At 44.6% G+C, this 19358-nt stretch overlaps 1 pseudogene; it reads left to right on the forward strand.

Annotated features, from left to right (window-relative positions):
- The first annotated feature begins 3089 nt into the window (after nucleotides 1-3089).
- LOC147664968 (uncharacterized) overlaps nucleotides 3090-19358 on the forward strand; it is a 36089-nt pseudogene continuing 19820 nt past the window's right edge.

Below are 19358 nucleotides of genomic sequence, written 5' to 3' on the forward strand. Positions count from 1 at the left end.
GAGGCATAAGCCTTTGGCACTGCCTCAGATTTACGATTTCTCGTTAATCTGGGGCAATGTCAAAAGGCCATGGATGTTGCTGGGAACGCCCCCAGCAATACCCATTGCACGCCCCTTTAATGCAGAACACTGCCTTAACGGGACTGATATTTATCAGGCAGCATTAAGTCAAAAAAAGAGGCTTATTGCTGTCTGATAAATATCACGCAGGCTTCTGCGCCACGGTACGTCACAAAAATCTGTAAATGCGCTAAAGCCCTTCTACGCGATGTGCCAGAATTCCAAAATCACCAAACATGTAAATGCCTGGAGAGAGGTTCAGCACGGTATGAAAGTGTCTTCAAATATGCAAAATGACACGACCAACACATAGTTGTTTGAGAAAGGAACGATCCTACCTGATTGTAACTGGGGAGGCTGGGAGAAGATCTGGAACCTGTGGAATGACATCAGAAGTCTCCTTAGAGCAACCAGAATCTTCTTTTCTGCAACAAGAGAACAGCAAAAGCTGCTAAGAACACTCAGAGTTCTCAATAACCATCACTGAGAACAGCGTGCGGTCCCTATTTAAAGGGCTTCAGGAAGAAGTTTCCAGATTCCAGCTCTCAGGTAACCTACTGGAGCTGAGAAGGGACAAAAGGCCTTGATAGCAGCATAGTCTGGAATAAGCATTGGTATAGACAAATGGCAAAGTCACAACAAGCATTGGCAAATGACAAAGTCACAGCAGAACTGCCGTGGAGGAATCATGACATGAAGGTCCTATTTCATACCATGGAGCCCTTCTTCTGGAATATAGACGAAGGTTCTGCAAAAGAACTTTGAAGAGCATGGACATTCTTGACTACCCTTCCCGGGCTACAATGTGACAAGACAGCATTGGCAGGTGCTTTGCGGGAAGACAGAAAACAGGCTATTCAGATGTAAGGGGGCTGTGCTCAGCTCATTCTGCAAGAAGAAGGTCCATTGAGGCCTACACAATCCCTATATTGTGTGATTGTCTAGGAGTAATTCACAAATCCTAACTCTCAGGTACACCCAGCTACACCCAGTCATGTGACCCAAGGCAGGCTGCAGGCGCAAGAGCTAAAGGCAGGAAAATGCCAACTTTCCAAAAATGAGATTTTCAAAATTGAAATGAAAAATCCAACTTTACCATTAAAGAGGATTTATCATTCAATTTCATAAGTACTAAACATGACATATCTACCTGTCCCAATTTGGAATTACAGCACAATAAATGAAACACTGAATCCCCAATGTCATCCTATGGGAGGGGTAGGCTTCACAGTAGTGAAAATCACTTCCAGGACATGCAAAACCTAAAAGTACATGCCCAACCTTTTTAATTATACAGCACTGTGCCATGTGGGTTACCTAGGGTGTACCATGAGGGTGACTTACATGTAATAAAAGGAAGTTTAAGGCTTGGTAAGAGAGTTTAAATGCCAAGTCCACAGGGTAGTGAAACACTGCATTCAGGCTTCAATTGCAGGCCTGGGACATGTTTTGGAGTGCTACTTAAGTGGGTGGCACAATATGCGCTGCAAACCCATTGGTAGCATTTAATGTACGACCCTGGGTATACGGTATATGTCTCTACAAGGTACTTATAAGTAAAATAATTATGCCAATTGGGTATATTCCAATAAAACCATGATTAGGGGACTGAGCACAAGCACTTCAGCACTGGTTAGGAGTGGTAAAGTGCAGAGAGTCCTAAAGCCAACAAAAACAATTTCAGTTAAATATTGGAAGGAGGAAGACCACCTTAGGCCTGACAGGTGTACCAGGATTCATTCCAAACTAATGACAGAAGTAACAAAAAGCTGCAGGAGTTTCGAGTACAAAGTTAACTCCGTCAGTATCACAGTGGACGATACTTCTGATATCTTGAGGGACCGCTGTCTGCCAAATTTAGAGTTGTCTGCTGGCCCTGTGGATAACACTCTACATTGACAGTAACTTCTGTCATGCACAAACCATTTGAAGGACAGTGCAGTCAGACATGATGGCCAGCTAGCAAGCGTATTTAAAAAAGTTTTTTTTTTCAAACACAAACTCCCAAAGCAAAAAAACAAAAAAACTAATGATCCCAAATGCTGGGAGTTTTCTCCCGTGGGCACGGGAAAATATTTTTTTCCTCTCCCTTATAGCCAGGCTTTTCTCTAAATAGAGTGGATGGTATAAAGTCTTCTTGAACAGCCAGTATACTTAGGTGGGCCATCAGAGGAAGTATTCAATGAAGAAGCCTCAAGCGAAGGAATGGGACTATAATTAATTTAACTGAATGTCATTTGAGTATGAATGAATATTCCAATTAAATCAGAGAAATACATATAGGCATCAATGACATAGAATAAAAGAAACTCACAGAGATTTTTATTCATTGACTTTATTACACACATTGTAAGAAATAAGACACTGAATGAACAGAGCTATTTTGTTACCTCTATTCTTGTGACCTTAGATTGATTATATCGCCGATCCAGTTTAATACTCATTTTCCAGACAGGGGATGTGAATCCACAATTGAGGTTTCAGAAAGCATTTGGGGCCTTTCTCTTTCAAATTTAATTTCCTGGCTGTTTCTCATGCACAGTGTTTGTGCTAGCTGATGTCTCTATCAGCAGCAGTGACAGTGCTGGCTCCAACTAGAAGTACAAAGACCTGGTTACATATTACACATATGTAATTAGCCTTTCTCCCTTGGACCCCCGCGCAGCCGAGTAAAACGCTGCCGCGGGCGAACGGTAATTGCTTCTGGTGCCACCACCCAGCCTGATTGAAGGCCACGCCCACTCGCACTAGGCCACGCCCCCCGACTACATAAAGCGGACTGATCAAGAGCCCGCCTGTAGATCGCGGCACTCCTGAGGCACAGCCGGGAGTTAGTGTGTGTGTTTACTTTTAAGCTGTTTGTTTAAAAAGTGTGTCACTCGATACTTTTAAAATTTCTTGTTTGCCTACCTGACTAGTGCTCACCTAAGCTTAGCCTTTCTCCCTTGGACCCCCGCGCAGCCGAAGGCGCGCCTAAGGCAAGTCCGTGTGGGCCCGTCCGGGCCCAGCCGGCCCCAGGCCCAGTCACTATGCCCAACTCACCTGCTGGTCGAATAATCTACACCAGAGACAGGCTCCTCGCACTCAACCCCTCGAAAAACTCTAAGTGTAAGGACACCTACGCAGGACAAATACCTTATATTAACTGTGACCTCTGCAATCCGGCGCCTTCTGTCTCACATTGCCACGGCCTACAGCTTGGCCTTCTCAATTGTAGGTCTCTACCTAAACACTCCCACGAAATCAACCTCCTGGTGCAGGATCACGCCATCGACATCCTCTTCCTCACGGAAACGTGGCTCACCCCCTGTTCTGACTCTGACATTGTTAATGCTCTACCACCTGGTTACCAAATCCACTCTCAAAATAGACCCCTCGGCAGAGGAGGTGGCCTGGCAATAATCTACAGAGAGCAATTCTCCTGTAGAATCAACGATGGCAATGTCGACGACTGCGAGAGCTGCCACTTTGCCTTACAGATATCTCCTGCTACCTCACTCTCTGGTCTACTGATATACCGTCCGCCGGGAACCCCAGCCAAATTCCTGAGTGCTCTAGCGGACACTGTCACCCAGATGGCATCTACTACTCCCAATTTTCTAATCCTGGGGGACTTGAACCTCCATCTACTAGACCCCAAAGGCACAACTGCCTCCGAACTCCTCCTTGACCTTATGTCATTTGGTATCCAACTAGTCAATCTAGAGCCCACCCATGACAAAGGACACCTTCTGAATCCAGTCCTCACCAACATCTCTGACCTCAAAACTCTCACTCCTCTTCCCCTACCCTGGACAGATCACTTCTTTATACCCATTCACTGGCCCCTTTTTGTCCCACCTACCCTTCCGTCTAAAACCCGGGTTACCGAACGACGCTGGCACAGACTCTCGCCAGAAGAATGGGCTGCCACACTCAGGATCACTACTCCCCTCCCCTTGGCTTCCGGCCCAGTCACCGCTGATAGTCAGTTTAACTCGTGCCTCACCCGCTCATTGGACAATCTTCTCCCTAGTACCACCACCTTGAAAAGAGTCAAAAGAGTGAACCCGGCTCCCTGGTACACTCCTGATCTTAACCTCTTACGGAAGAAGTGCAAAAGAACAGAGCGCTCATGGAGAAAGGACAAATCAACAGATAAAAAAATCGCCTTCTGCACCGCCTTGAAAAACTACAAACTAGCCTTACGCAACGCCAAAAGCACATTCTTTGAGGAAAGGATAAAAAACTCATCCAGCTCCGCCAGGGAAACCTTTATCGTTTTAAAAGAATTACTCAAAGTTCCAGATCCAAGATCAGAGAAACCTCCAGACCCCAACACCTCGGAAGAGAAATGTATTAATCTAGCCAAATTCTTTGAAGAGAAAATCCAGAAAATTCTCACCTCCCTACCCCCTGTCGACCCCAGTCTTACTGAGGAGGGTTGCACCAACTCGGCCCCAACTACCGCCCACCTAAACTCTCTCGGCCCGGTTACCTCTGAAGAGGTCCTAGCTACGCTAGCGACAATCAAAAGCGGCTCCCCTAGCGGCCCGGTGCCCTTACGCATTCTAAAAAAAGTGGCCCCCACAATCGCCCCCCCACTAACTGACCTCATCAACTCATCACTACTCCTGGGAAAAGTCCCCCCCTGCTGGAAAGCGGCCGTTGTCAAGGCGCTCCTTAAAAACACCTTCACTCGACCCCCTGGACATGGCCAACTATAGGCCAATCTCCCTCCTCCCCGGAACCAGTAAAATTACCGAAAAACTAGTCAACAAAAAGCTCTCGCAGTTTCTAGAGACTAACAACCTGCTCAGAAACTCGCAAACAGGTTTCCGCCCGGGACAGGGCACGGACATCGCCCTGCTTGCGGCAGTGGAGGAGGCCAGAATCATTTTGGACGCAGGAGGATCAGTGGCAGTGATCCTCCTGGACCTCGGTGCAGCCTTCGACACTGTCAACCACCGGGTCTTAATCCAGCGACTCAAAAACATCGGGGTGGACGGCACCGCCTTGGCCTGGTTCGCATCATTCTTGGACCAGCACTCCTTTCAGGTTTGGGAGAACGACACCCGCTCCCCCGCAACCCCCCTTCAATGTGGAGTGCCTCAGGGCTCATCATTAAGCCCGACACTATTTAATGTCTACATGTCCCCATTGGAGGAGGTGGTCATCCCATTCGGAGTGAAAATTATCAGTTACGCGGATGACACTCAATTAGTGGTGTCTCTATCTCTTCCCAACCAGGAACCATCCAACCTCCACAGCTGCCTCTCAGAAATTCAAGGATGGATGAATAGGTCGTCGTTGAAACTCAACGGATCGAAGACAGACATTCTACTTCTGGGCCAAAAGGGACTTTCACTTCCCCCTAACATCTGGCCCCCCTGTTTAGGCAAACCCCCAGCCCCCAAGACCGAGATCAAAAGTCTAGGAATATCGCTTGAAAAAGATCTGTCCTTCAAGACCCAATCCAAAAAGATTGCCGGGACCTGCTTCGGGCTCCTTAAATCTATCAGGAAGATTTTGCCCCTACTCCCCCCTGTCTCCCATAAATTGCTCATCCAAGGCCTCATCCTGTCAAGGCTGGACTATAGCAATGCCATCTACCTGGGTGCCCCCGAAGCAACCTTTAACAAACTGCAAAGGATCCAGAACGCCGCAGCTCGGATCCTTACGAATACTCCGGCCAGATCCTCAGCCAAACCAGCGCTGAAACATCTTCACTGGCTCCCAGTGAGAGAGCGAGTCAAATTTAAGGCCCTCTGCCTGTCCCACAAACTCCTGCAGGACAAAGGCCCTCCCATCCGTAGCAAATTCATTAGGCACTACAAAGCCACTAGATCCCTTCGCTCTGACCACGAACACCTAATCACCACTGTTAGAGTGAAGAGGGCACGCACTGGCGGACGGCGTTTTTCTGTGAACTCATCCCGCCTGTGGAACACTCTCCCCCGCTCTCTAAGGATGGAATCAGACTACCTTCGATTCAGAAAACTTCTGAAAACCCACCTGTTCCCCTGATTTCCTCCCTATGTCACCCTCTAGACTGTCCTGATCTTAGTGCTGGGATGCTTACGGGTTACTACGTGCTTTACAAAACCCAAATATTAATACAAAACCCAAATAATAATAATAATAAATCCAAATCGTAGGGAAGAGTTGTACCATTTCTTTCTGGGTGGGTTAGGGTTTGCTACTACTCCTGCAAGTTCGACGGCACCAAGAACAACTCCTCACCTACGAACACACAACAGATATTCGACCACAACCACGTAAAATGCATCCTGCTTAACACCCGCTCAGTCCACAGGCACGCCATCGACCTCTGGAATCTACTAGACACCATCTCTCCGGACGTCGCCTTCCTAACAGAAACATGGATGAACGCCTTCTCAGCCCCAGACATCACCATTGCCATCCCGGAAGGCTATAAAATCATCCGTAAGGACCGGACCGACCAAACAGGAGGAGGCATCGCTATCGTCCATAAGAAATCCATCCGCATCTCAACCAGCTCAGACGCCAATCTCGCCAATACTGAACACCTTCACTTCCAGATCCACATCGACCCCAAGACCACACTCAGAGGCACCCTCTTCTACAGGCTACCAGGACCCCGCGCACAATTTAGTGAAGACATCACGGACTTCATCACTCCACACGCGCTCCCCTCCGAGGATTACATCCTTTTGGGAGACCTCAACTTTCACCTTGAAAAGAGCAACGACCGCAACACCACCTCCCTCTTGGACAACCTCGCCAACCTCGGACTTAAACAACTTGTCACTACCCCCACCCACATCGCAGGTCACACACTCGACCCTATCTTCACCTCTAGCAAACACGTCTCCTTCAGCCACACCACAGCTCTCCTCTGGACTGACCACAGCTGCGTTCACTTTACCTACAACAAATCCACATTCAACAACCATCCCCAACCCACTCTTCGAAGAAACTGGAACAAAGTCACCATCGACCAGATCTCCTCATCGCTTCTTCAATACCCCCCCGCCCACTCCTCAAACCCCGACCAAGCAGCCACTAACTTCACCCAATGGCTATCCAACAGTGCCGACATCCTAGCACCACTTAAAAAACGACAAACCAAACTAGGCAGCAAGAAGGCCTCCTGGTTCAACGATGATCTTAAGAAATCCAAGAAACTCTGTCGCTCCCTTGAGAAGGTCTGGAAAAAAGACCCAAACACCAACACCAAAGACGCCTTCAAAAACGCCACCCGCATACACCACCAACTGATCCGGAATGCCAAGAAAGCCGCTTTCAAGGACCGATTAGATAGCAACGCCCACAACAGCAAGGAATTATTCAACATCGTCAAGGAATTTACCAACCCCTCAGCCAACTCCAACGACATCACCCCCTCTCAAGCCCTCTGCGACTCCCTAGCCTCATTCTTCCACAACAAAATTGCAGACATCCACAACAGCTTCGACTACCAACCCGAAGACCAACCCACCCAACCCTCTGCAGAACCCCCACCCCCCTTGAACACCCTCAATGACTGGAACCCTATCTCCACTGAAGACACCATCCGTCTGATGAACTCTATCCACTCAGGATCCCCCACAGACCCATGCCCTCCCCACATCTTTAACAAAGCAGACTCCATTATAGCACCACACCTCCGAGACGTCATCAATTGCTCCCTCAACACCGCAACCTTCCCGGAAAGCTGGAAACACGCTGAACTCAGCGCCCTTCTGAAGAAACCCACAGCTGACCCCACCGAACTCAAAAACTACCGCCCTATCTCGCTCCTTCCATTCCCGGCCAAAGTCATCGAGAAAGCGGTCAACAACCAGCTCGCCGCCTTCCTCGAAACCAACAAATCCCTCGACTCCTCACAATCCGGCTTCCGAGCCAAACACAGCACTGAAACCGCCCTCATCGCTGCAACAGACGACATTCGAACTCTACTGGACAATGGAGACACAGTCGCCCTCATCCTCCTCGACCTATCCGCAGCCTTCGACACAGTCTGTCATAGCACCCTTCTACAGCGCCTCAGAAACGTCGGAATCCAAGGAAAAGCACTGGAATGGATCACCTCGTTCCTCACCGGAAGAACCCAGAGAGTCCGCCTTCCACCATTCAAGTCAGAGGCCTCTGAAGTCATCTGCGGCGTACCACAAGGATCTTCACTCAGCCCCACCCTCTTCAACGTATACATGAGCCCCCTCGCGACCATCGCACGCCAACACAACCTCAACATCATCTCCTACGCCGATGACACTCAACTGATCCTATCTCTCACCAGAGACCCTAACACTGCCAAAACCAACCTGCATGAAGGAATGAAAGAAGTTGCCGAATGGATGAAGCTCAGCCGTCTGAAACTGAACTCAGACAAAACAGAAGTCCTCATCCTAGGCACCTCCCCCTCCGCCTGGGATGACTCTTGGTGGCCGGAGGCCCTTGGAAAAGCACCCATCCCTACGGACCACGCACGGAACCTAGGAGTCATCCTAGATTCCTCACTCTCGATGAACAGACAAGTCAACGCCGTTTATTCATCCTGCTTCAACATTCTTCGTATGCTCAAAAAAACATTTCGTTGGATCCCCACCGAAACTAGAAAAACAGTCACCCACGCACTGGTCACGAGCCGCCTGGACTACAGAAACACCCTATACGCCGGTACCATCGCTAAACTCCAGAAAAAACTCCAACGCATCCAGAACGCTTCAGCCAGGCTCATATTAGACATCCCGCGTAAAGAACACATCTCTGGGCACCTGAAAAACCTCCACTGGCTCCCCATCAATAAGAGGATTACTTTTCGTCTTCTAACCCACGCACACAAAGCACTTTACGAAATTGGACCCGAATGCCTCAACACACGACTGTCCTTCTACACCCCCTCCCGCCAGCTACGATCCTCAAACCAAGCCCTTGCCACTGTACCTCACATCAACAAAACCACCATGGGAGGGAGATCCTTCTCCTACCTGGCAGCTAAAACATGGAACTCACTTCCCACTCACCTTCGCCTTACTCTGAACCACCTAGCATTCAGAAAGCAACTTAAAACATGGATATTCGAGAAGTAATTCCGCTCCCTTCTTCAAGCGCCTTGAGACCCTCTGGGTATGTAGCGCGCTATATAAATCTCTTGACTTGACTTGACTTGACTATCTATTAATATACCCCATTTGTGTTATTTTTATTATATAAAACCAATCAAAACAGACAGGTCACCCACCAAAATTTCACGTAAGCAACAACGGGGGAGCTGCTGCTAGGTACTCACTTCACTAGTGTCATCTTTGGCTCTTTCCTGACAAAAGGAAACAAAACCCAAGTTCCAATTATGTGAAGCTGAAAAGGAGCTATGCGTCAAAAATAAAGTGGTATCCATCCAAAAACTGAAAAGTCCAGTTGCATGCAGGAGGCCAAATGTGATAAACCTATAGGGTTACAATTGAGTTACAGAAACACAAAACACTGCTTTAATTTTCATTTTGGCCGTACTCATTTAAAACAACAATGTCGTGTTTAGACCATTTTAACCTGAACGGCTGACATGTTTTATTGCCAATAAGTTGTGGCAATTTCATCAGGGCACAGGAACCCAGTTCCACCTCAAGGATGCACCCTACCGGATAGTTGCCAGGCGGAGTCCTACAGTGTGGATTGATCCAGTCTGTCTCCTAGGAGATTCTGAACATGAGAAGCAGCTCCCAACTCCCTGGCCAGCAAACCTTGTCTGAGGTCGTTGGGACCTTATATAGTCTGCTAGTGGAAGGTACATGTATACAATGATTGGTGGTTATATCTGATGTTTCTATTAGATTAGAGTTAGTGTCCTCATTGGTTGAGTATTTGAGGGTTCTGATTGGTTTGTGGGTTTGTGATTCAATCAATGTAGGGTTGGGACTAGGGCTAGGGTTAGGATTTCTATTGGAAGTAGGGACTAGGGTTTCCTGTTCCTTTGGTTGCTTGGACTTGGGTTGGGACTACTAGTAGGGTGTTGGCCTCTATTGGACATAGAGATCAGGGATTTTTTAAGTTATTGGGTGCTTGGACTAGGGCTGAGATTGTCTGCAAGCTCCTGGTCTCCCATTGTTTCTAGATTTTAGGGCTAGTGTTGTGATTGTATAGGGTTGGACTAGGATTCCCATTGGCTGGAGGGGTCACCTGATTACTAGGGCTATAAAAGGCAAAGGCTCAGGGCATCTCAGCTTGGGCATCGAGGCTAGGGGTAGAGAGGACAAGGGTAATTACCTGTTTGAGCCTGGTTGGGAGTAGGGCCAGACATGCTGCCCATTTTCCCATTCATTAATATCCATCCTATGTATGTGTCCCTCTGTATATAAGCATTTATTTCCATTATAGATATATACCTATCTTTGTGTATTGCTTTGGTCTACATGTACTTGCTTCCATTGTGCATCTTTGTAGCTCCATGTACTTGGATCTGTGTGTCTGTTACTTTTCTCCTGAAAAAGCATAACCAATGCACTACCCTATTTCTTGTCATGTACCTCTATCAGTATCTTTAATCTGCATATACTTACCTCCTTTATGCATCTATAGTACTTATGGATCTATATATTTATCACTTTCTTCTAATTTAGCATTTCCAATGCACTACCCTATTTCTCAGCCTATACTTCTCTCAATATATCTTCTAGTCCAACTTTCTGACTCATCTCAGACTTCTTTATACTACGCTTTCAATTGCACTACCCTATCTCTCACCATGTACATCTATAAATATATCCTCTAGATCCACTGTCATTTATCCTAAACCCCATACCACTACTATGTTTCCCAAAATAACCCTTTCTTGACTCTCTCCTACTCTACCCCTCCTTGTATCATCTGACGCCTTTTTTACTATGCATATCCCCAAAACAAACCTTTCTAAACTCTTCCTTCTCGCTCTTCCCATCCAAAACCCCTTTTTACTCATCCAAAATCCTCCTCCTACCGCTAAGACCTAAAAAAAATATCCTTCACTCTTTTATCCCTCTACTATCCTTTTCAATCAAAATAACAGTCTAACATTTTTACGTCTCTAATTTCATATTCCACTATACTAATTCACCACTAATCCTTTAAGGGGTCCAGAGTAGCGTGCTACTGGCCAACAAAGCGTTTCAATACCACATCAGGGTTACAAACGCTATATAAATGCAGACCTTTCTTCCCTTTTTTACCCCTCTCCAACCCTTCTCAATCCAAATAACTCACTAACATTCAACCACTCAAACTGCTTCAAATTTCACTATACTAATTTTCAACACTAATCCTTTATGGGCTCTGGAGTTGCCTGCTACTCGCCAGGAAAGAGCTTCAACACCCCATCAGGGGTAACAGGTGCTATATGAATGCAAACCTTTCTTTCTCTTCTATCCCTCCACTATCCTTCTCACTCCAAATAACTGACTAATATCCACCACTCAAATTACTTTCATATTTCATCATACTAATTCAGCTCCATTCCTTTATGGGTTTCCGGAGTAGCGTGCTAGTCACCAAATAACACACTTCAACACCCCTTCAGGGGTAAGAAGTGCTATATAAATACAAACCTTATTTTCCTCTCTATCCTTCTGCTATCCTTCCGAATCCAAATAACCGACTAACATATCCACCACTTAAAATTTACTTTGCATGTTTACTAATTCAACACTAATCCTCTATGGGTCCCGGAGTAGCATGCAACTTGCCGAAAAGTGCTTCAACGCCTCGTCAGGGGGTAGTAAGCGCTATACAAATGCAATTACAATACAATACAAAATACAACACCTTCACTCCCCCATTCCACAGAGTCCCTTTTGCAATGTCTCACTCAGGTTACCTCGTTCAAGTGCTTCAAAGCACTGCACCACAAAAACCAATTTCCTACCTGTACCTCCCTCTACTTGCTGTTCCTTGTTGACTACTGCTGTGTTGCCAGATTTGGAATACTAAGCAAGCAAAATGCAAAATACCCCTTAAACAGAAGCCTAAAGCTAGCACAGGGCCTTCCATAGGAAGACCAAAAGAGCCCAACCTTAAAAAATCATCAAAAGGAGCATTGTGAACTTTAAAAAAACACAATGTATTCTTATGAGTGAATAAAAGATTTATGTAACATTTATGTACATGGTTTCGGGATTGCCTTGGGGCAGTGTTTGACTGGTTCAGTCGTAACTGCCTCTAGTGCAACTCCAATAAATCCGAAGTACTTTTCTTCGGCTGCCCGTGGTCCCTGGATGGAAGGAGTGGTGGCCTCCTGCCATGTTTCCCCCTACTACCGACTCAGGGGTTGCCAAAAATCTAGGCATCCAGATTGATAACAGCCTCTCTTTCAAAAGCCAGGTGGCTGGCCTGGCTGGCAGGTGCTTTGCGATCCTGAAAATGTTAAGGAAGTTTCTGCCTCTTCTTTCTTTAGAACATAGAAGAATTACAGTTCAGGCCTTGATAGGCTCCCGCCTAGACTATTCTAACATACTGTATCTAGGCCTCCCGGACTTCCTGCTAGCGCGTCTTCAGGTAGTGCAAAATTCTGCTGCCCGGGCCATTTTTGGACTCTCGAGGAGAGCCAGGGCCAGCGATCTTCTCAGATCTCTTCACTGGCTGCCCATTAAGAAGCGGATCAACTTTAAGGCCCTGACCATTGCCTTTAAAGCTCTTCACGGCATTGGTCCTTGCTATCTTCAGAAACGCATCAGTTTCTATCTTCCTTCTAGATCCTTGCGATCTGCCACCCAGGCTAGGGCTGTCAAACCGGTGATCCCACGGGCGCGCTGCGGTGGGCGCCCTTTCAAACATCTTGCCACCCAGCTATGGAACACTCTCCTACTGTCTCTCAGATCCAATTCCAACCTTCTGGCTTTCAGGAAGGATCTGAAGACTCTGCTATTCACGCAATGATATCCATCTTTTTGTTCTCAGTTCCCCTCCCTTTCTGCTTTCCACTCTGGATAGGTGATGGTCTTCAGCGCCGGGACACTCCTCGGAGTAGCCGTGCGCTATAGAAGCACCCCAATAACATAGCATAACATAACATTAAAACCATACTCAGTATTCATTACTGACATTCAAATACTCCTTTACTGAAGCAGCAAACACCTGTATGCCATATCCTGAAGCTTCTGTTTTTATTTTTATGTCTTATTTGAATATTAAAATAACATTAAAGTTTTCTTCAAAATTATTTTCTCTATAAATAGCTTAGCTTAATTCATGCTCTTACCTTTTTGCAAACGATTGTAAGTCTGTAAATGCACTTACTTTCAAATGCTTCACATATGTTGCATCCCCTATAAAAGATGGCCACCGGACTACCATTGATTTGAGTCTCTTTTAGCTTTTTGTACGGCTAAATAAAGATCCCCTTCACACTATTTATCCGGCTACTTTTCAAATTGTACATCATCTCTACTATTTAGTCTATGGCTGGCTAAATAGCAGAGATTACGTACTATTTTGCCTGCCATTGGGTAAATAACAGAGGTTTTGAAACATTTGGCCAGCAGCAGGGTAAATAAACACTTCCTTTCATGAAGGAGCACAGCAAAAGTCTTTTACCCCAATTCTATGGGGAATGAAAGGATTGCAGAAAATGAGGTGGAGGTGTTATCTCTTTCCCTGCATGGAGAAGATATTTTGTAATTCTTTTTCTTTTCTAAAAAATAAATAAAAAATAAAGTTACTATGGTTTATTTGTATTTTCTGTGGGTGTCTTCCCAATATGTCTGAGCTGCTGGTGACAAATATTGCATTTTTCATGAGCAGGTTTGAGGTTTTTCTAACACAGTTTACAACCCTTTTTTATTGATATTTCTTTAACTAAGAGTTCATGTTACGTTTGATTTTAGGAGCTAAAGAGGAGTCCTTGATTTTACAGGACTCCATCTGTTATTTGAGTTAGTCTCCTCTTTCTTGCTTCAGGTCAAGATGTTCCTTCAAGATGTGAAGTTGGGTAAGTACAGTCAGAATAGAAATCATCTCTCCCCTCCACCCTTTTGGGAGAAGTACCTGCACATTTGAACTACCCCTCAGATTCCCCCCAGTTTCCAGTGACCTCTCCTTCTCACTGTTCCTTGTGGGCTTTTCTGCATTACGATGAGAAGGATAGAGGTTATACTCGGGACTCTTCTTTCCAGGTGAAAATACATTCAGAGAGAGGATTTGAAGACTGTAATTTCTTATCTTTCCTCCAAACTTCAAAGGCCTACAGATCAGCAGGGTTCCTCTACCTGAGATATTTTAGCAGTTTCAGAGAACCTCATTGCTAAAACTTCCTGTCATTGAATCTGTACTAGATCTTTTGAAAAGGTAAATTCAAGGACCCAGACAGCAGTTCAATCCCAACATTAATAAGAAGGTTGCATTTTCTGACTAAGGAAGATCTTGAGCTTCCACAGAATTAAATTATTGACCCTATTGTGGCAAATTTGAAGGGGCAAACCTTCCACTTGATAGAAAACGTTTTGATTTCAGACCCCGTTGATAAAAAGAATAAACTGCTTTGAAGAGAACATATGCATGTTTAAGTTTCTTAAAGATATCTGAGATTTGTCGCGTATATACCTCACAATCCCTGGTTAAGAATTTCCAATCTCTCTCCTAAGGTATTCAGGAAGGTGAGGATTGTTTCGACTTCTAGCTCGTAGGGAGGTCCAAGCTAAGTTTCTCTCAAATATTGTTTTGTCAAACTCACTGCATCAGCTATGGCCTCAGGGGGAAATGTACCTGCCAGAAACCATCTGCATTTAATGGAGATGTAATGCAAGGTAGATACATCACAAAAGAATTGTATATCATGAATGCCATTTTTGGCAATTAAGTTGTTTAGAGAGGAACTGAAAGAGGTTGTGTGTAAATCATTCAAGAAATAAAAGAATATACAGCCTTTTGATACAAACAACAATATGCTGGAAAGAATAGAATGTTTCGTTCTTCAAACAGATGAGGTACAGAATTAATTTTTCAGAACTTGTGTAGGTCACAACCCAAAGAATTCTCAGGGTTAGACCTTCTTTCAGTAAAACTCTGGGAGTGAGACCAATCAAAAACAGCAACATAGATTATGCTGAGCTGGATGTCAATTTGATTCCTGTTGGGGATCATCTGCGTTTGGTTTCAATAACTAATGACAATCTGTGAATAGCAATTGGGTGTCCTCTCTCAAGGATACACCTTAGATTTTCATGAACCACTCTGAGGTTTTCACTTTATTCAGACTCTTTGGTCCAGGTATTCCTGAAGGATACAGACATTGGATGACAGTGTTCTCTCCCTGGTCAAGAAGAGTGGCATACAGGCCATCCTTTTCTAGGAGGAAGGGTTGGGCTGGTACTCAATAGCTTTTCTGGTCCAGAAGGCTGTGGTCAGTTCTGAATGATTATAGGCCTGAAGTCTCTGGACAAGTTTATTCCCACAGTATAATTCAAGTTAACTCTCGCCAGAAAGTGATGACTTTAATATCAGAAAGAAACTTTTTGACCAAGATCGATTTGTAGGACACCTACATCCATGTCCCAATTGCAGAGCCATATCAGAAATTTCTCAGGTTTTCTGTAGGAATACAACTTAAACAGTTTTCAGTGGTCCCCTTTGACAGCTCTGAGAGTTTTTACAAAGATCCTTGCTTTAGTGATGACTTTTCAGTGGCGCCTGCTCTTAATGTGAAGTGGTGAGGCAGTGCAGGGGAATTACAAAAATAAAAAACACAGGCAAAAAAGTAAATAAAAAAATATAAAATAGTATTTACCTGCTGCTGTGGCTGTGGCCTTGCTCCTCTCCTGAGCTTTGACTCCCACGTGCTAGAAGTTCACACTGTGCAGGTTCGCTGCTCTCATGCTGGGAATACTATTACCCAGCATGAAAGAAGCTCTGGTATTGGTCTGAGTGGCCTGGCTTGGCACTCAGACAGGGCCTTGGAGCCTGTGTGTTCTCCACCCTGCTGTGCAACATAGCTCAGGATGGAGAAATGCTAAGTGTGCATGTCGGTTTGGGCATTCTAAGATGGCCTGCAAAACCAATATGGGCCCTTACAGTGCCCAGCACTCCTCCACACTGCAGCAGCTGCTGTCAAAGGGTGGCCCTGTTGCTTCCTAAGACTTGGCTCACTGGCAGCCTGCAGGTCAGATGAAAAATAAAATGATAAATTGTTTTATTATCATTTTATTTTTCATGTGTTTGAATCTGCTGGCACTCAGCAGTGGGGGAATGCTACTTCACCATAATGGAGGAGCTGCCCCTGTGTCTTTTCTTCAAACTCACTGGAACAACATTCATCAATTCCTTGACAAATTTATGATTCACTCCCACTAATATGCATGGACTTTAGAGGATAGAAAGAAAGTATTCATTGTCCTTCGATCACTTGGGCTCCTCATAAACTGGAAAAAATATCACTCGCTTTCCAACCAGATTTTGGAATAAATCGAAGCATTGATCAGGACAGATGTAGGGAAAGGTTACGTGCCATTGACTAGGAGAGAGAAATTAAGAAATTAAGGAACCACCGTAGCCGACTCATGTCATGAATTGATGTCTTGCCCAGGGAGCTTAGGTAATGGAACATTAGTAAGAATACAATATATCTGTCATCCCCCTTTTTTCATATTCAAAGAAGAAGTGTATTGGGGGGTTTTAATTTTTTTCTCTCCTTTTTCTTTTCTTGTGTAGGCCGACATGCTATTCATTATCCCCTGGACAAGGTTTTATCTAGGCAATGTGGTGGCTCAAGTCCTTCAGAAATGGACTCCTACTACAGAGGATTACGAGTTTCTAATCCCATTAAATAATGATATATGAGTTATCTTTGCATGACGGGTGACATTGCAAAGCATGGCAAAGCTTCTGCCCATGGATTCCAGCACTCTGGGCAAGGTGCAGTTTTGGAGGATTAGCCAGCCCAGGCTTTGTGGTCATATCGGGAGAGAGGCTCAAGTCCTCCAACTGTAAAGAACTGATGGCAGTTTGGAGAGTGCTTAAAGTGTTCTCTGTAAAGGTGATCGGAGCTGCACTGGTTATCAGCATGGACAGCATTGTAATACAAGCATATTTGAACCTGTAGTTTAGCACAGACTGCTGGTCCCTGAATCACTTCACTCTTGCTCTTGGGCAGAGAACAACATTATATCCCTCAGGGATATCTAAGTTCAGAGTAAACATTATTTGTTGGCAGATATCAAGAGCCACATTTTTCCATGTTCAAAAAATGTTGTTTTCAATCCCCTTGTTTTTCAGGATATATGTCTTAGTATGAGGGTTGATTTATTTGGACAGTACGAAAACTCAGCTTTCTATATATTTTCCAAAGTTTCATGATCATCAGGTGATAGGGGTGGATGCCATTTTAAGTCGCTGACCAAGTATTCTCTTACATGCATTTCTTCCAATGCCTATTATTTCCCAAACCATAAAGAAAATCCAAAGAGAACAGGCTGAGGTAATACTGATGCTTGCCTTTAGGTCAAGGAGGACTTGACTTCCTTTTCTGTGCTGGCTCTCAGTAGGCAAGGAAATGAATTTTCCTTAGTCTCCTCCTTACTTGAAGGATCTGGCTCTTCCTTCTACCTCTAAATCTGTCAGGCTGGAAGGTAAATGGCCAGATCAACTGAGAAATGATTTTTCTCTTCCTGCGTCACTTTCAATACCGGCCTTTGGATCACCTTCTGCTATTAAAGCTTACAACTATCACTGGTGTTCTTTTGATGGTAAACATCAAATTCGAAACCACGCATGCCATTACAACGAGTTCGTTAAAACGCCTGCGTTGTTACAACTCATGCCATTACAACGCAAGTCGGAACAATGACTTGCTGTAGGGGGCAGAAGGTGTTGGATGTAAAATCCAACACCTTCCCTACTGTTGCACAGACTGGAGTTGGAATAGTAAATTATACTTATCCAAAATCCAGTGCCCCCCCTACAGCAAGTCGTTGTTCTGACTTGCGTTGTAATGGTATAAGAGGTAACAACGCGGTAGTTGTAACAACCTTGTTGTAATGGCATGTGTAGAAAACGCATGCCAACTAATGTGGCATATTCTCTTTTGATAAATGTTGCAGAGACATTATTGTTTTCCTGGCCAATTGTGCATTTGAGAGCATTATTTAGTCATCAATTAAAGCATTTAGGTCCTCTTTGAGTGACTTTCTATATTTGAAGCTTTGGTTTCAAGACCTTTTAAAGTTTCAAACTACTTAGATCACAGATTAGAGATATTTTTCTATTTTGGGTTCTCCCATTACTTTAATTTTTTTGCATAAATCTCCCTTTGAGCCTTTTGGGAAGGCCTCAGGAAAACCCCTGACAGTTTAACAGTAATGTTGATTTAATTCAAGCAATCAACACACCTGACTCTGACACACATTGCATGTAGTTAGGCATGCATGATGCACTTCCAATAGAAAAGAGTACCCTTTGTTTTTTTGGTTTATTTATCCCTTCTGGTGATTCCAGTTATGTTTTCTCTCTCCCATCTCCTCACTCTTCCGTCATCCAACCACGGTATCTCAGCAGAGGTACAACAGGACACACATACATTCACAAGTCATTATTTAACACACTTTTGGGGTGCTCAAGTCACAATTCTGATGTCTTGACCAATGTTTCCTCTAGGTATTCTTCCTCGTGCGCGGCAATAGAATATTTGTGTGCACACTTTTCTAGTTAGTGTGTGCAACTCAGTGATGAGATGTGCAACTAGGCAAATCGGTCAGCTACCACTTAAAGGTAGATTGCAAGCATTAAAGTTACTGCTTAGTCACTGATCGGTCATTCTTCTTGTACTTGTGCATCCATTAATCACTTATTCATTCTTGCATTCACCCACTTACACAATCTCCACACATACACAGATTTAGCCACGTATACAAGATACATAAAGATGAAAATAAAACGTGTTATTGCTTAAAAATGACAGATGTATGCTTGCAAAAATAAAATTAAACAAAGGAACAGATGGGCATCTTGCATTGGTATTGTAAACAGTGGTGGGCATTTGCAATGGAATTGTACAGTGTGTATAGTTCCAGCTGAGTGCCATGTTAGAATTATGTTGGCCATCTTGCAATGGTACAACAATGATGCAGTGTGGATAATATCATTGCATGATGGTCATCTAGTTCAGAGGCAGCAGTTGGCCAGGTTGCAGTGCACTGCAGATGAAGTAAGTGTGAAGCAAGTAGTCAATAAGCTCCATCTTTGGAGCTGTAGCTTGCTTTAAAAATGAAAATAAAAATAAGGAAATACATAAAAAGCACTTGAAAGTAGAAAAGGGAAAACTAAAAGACTGGCCTACTAGCCTTGACACTGAGGGCACTCATTTTCGGATGGATGTG

The sequence above is a fragment of the Lissotriton vulgaris genome, unplaced genomic scaffold (assembly GCF_964263255.1).
Source record: "Lissotriton vulgaris unplaced genomic scaffold, aLisVul1.2 SCAFFOLD_1091, whole genome shotgun sequence".
Taxonomy (NCBI): domain Eukaryota; kingdom Metazoa; phylum Chordata; class Amphibia; order Caudata; family Salamandridae; genus Lissotriton; species Lissotriton vulgaris.